Source organism: Tupaia chinensis, unplaced genomic scaffold (genome assembly GCF_000334495.1).
Source record: "Tupaia chinensis unplaced genomic scaffold, TupChi_1.0 Scaffold000315_1, whole genome shotgun sequence".
Taxonomy (NCBI): Eukaryota; Metazoa; Chordata; class Mammalia; order Scandentia; family Tupaiidae; genus Tupaia; species Tupaia belangeri.
In genome coordinates, this window is record NW_006159808.1 from 895,931 (window position 1) to 897,423 (window position 1,493).

A 1,493-nucleotide genomic window follows, 5' to 3' on the forward strand; every position below is an offset into this window, starting at 1 on the left:
TCCCTGTGACTGGCTCCTTCCTGCCCCGTGTCAGTGGTCACTCAAGCCAGCCAGGCTCTTGTGACCTCTCGTGACAGCTCTCACAGGCTGTGTGGGAGTCGGAGGCTCCAACACCACGCCCCGTTCCTGCCATCTGAGATTGTGTTGGCGAAGCCACCTGGCTTCTTTGTAAACAGTTCTCTCGGTCCTTGCCTTGAGACTTCTAAAATGGCCTCAAGGCCTGCGAGCATGGGGGACAGCAGGCTCAGGTTCACGTCCAGTGCCTTATCTAATGCCTTCCTAAAACAGCATCAGCGCTTAGAAACCCTTTCCTGCGGAAGCTCGGAGTGCTGTTCCCAGCCTCCGTTCAGAAGCCGCGCCCAGCGCTCGAGGAACGTGCCTGCTGCTGGGTTTCCAGCAGCCTTTGTTCTCGGTCCTCGCAGTGTGCCAAGGATGTGGTGTAACCGTGGCCTGGCACAGTAGGATGCGGCCGGCACTGCTCCTCGGTGTCGGGCTACAACCAGAACGTCTTCTCAGGGCTAGGCCACCTGCACTCGGAGGCCCGGAGCCACCGGAGAGAGCAGTTCCCCGGGCCGCACGGGTGCAGCCATCTCCAGCGACGTGTCAGGGCCCCTGAGGGCTGAGTCTAAGGGAGGGCGCGTACCAGCCCGGAGGAAAACGCGGCCGTGTGACCCGAGGCTGTGGGGAGCACACAGGGCCAGGCCTCGTGGCAGGCTTGCTGCAGGGACGCAGGGCCGTGTGAGCGCCCTGGCCGTGTGCAGGGCCACACAGCCAGCCTGCCTCCCAACACCGGAATGAAGACTGAGGGTTCTCTCCTGGGAGTCCACACGCAAGCCCTGAGGCGGGCCCAGGAGGCTCAGGCAGACCAAAGAGGAGCCCTTGCAGGAGTGGGGGGCAAGAGACCGCGTGGCCTTCGGGGCAGGCATCCCATTCTCACTGCCTTGCCGTACCCAGCCAATGCTCTGAACCCTCTGGCCATTAGTCATGTAGACAAGACAATGAAGAGAAGAGTATACAACTTCCTGGTGTGGGGAAATTCCCATGAGGGGAGGGAGTGCACTATGCTGCGAAACGCTGAGCTGCACGCGGAAATTTTCGGCCGTTTTCACAGCGTGACCTTTTCCCTGGTAGATGAGCACCGTGTCTGTGTCAGACTCAGGCCCTTGCAGAGGTCTCCTTCCAATGTCACATTTCAAGAGGCGGGACCAGCAGATGGCATAATGGCTATGTCGCTGGACTCCCATGTAGCCGACCACAGTTCGAGTGCCGGACCCAGTGGCTTAAATTCACACTGGGTGCGTGTATGTGCATGCCCAAGATTCTGAGAGGAGAATGGAGGAGAAGGGATTGCGGCGTGGCCATTCCCCTGGGGGGTGATTTCTCGCTTTCTGTCTCTCTGTCTCTCTGTCTTTCTAGCAAGCACATGCATCCTGTAGCAAAAAAAAAAAAAAAAAAAAAAAAAAAAAAAAAAGGGGAAAGCAAACCCCGAAAAT

At 58.3% G+C, this 1,493-nt stretch overlaps 1 protein-coding gene across 1 annotated transcript in view; it reads left to right on the forward strand.

Annotated features, from left to right (window-relative positions):
• The window catches only part of NFKB1 (nuclear factor kappa B subunit 1), a 124,575-nt gene that overhangs the window by 104,850 nt on the left and 18,232 nt on the right, over positions 1 to 1,493 (forward strand). The gene's annotated exons all lie outside the window — the stretch shown is intronic.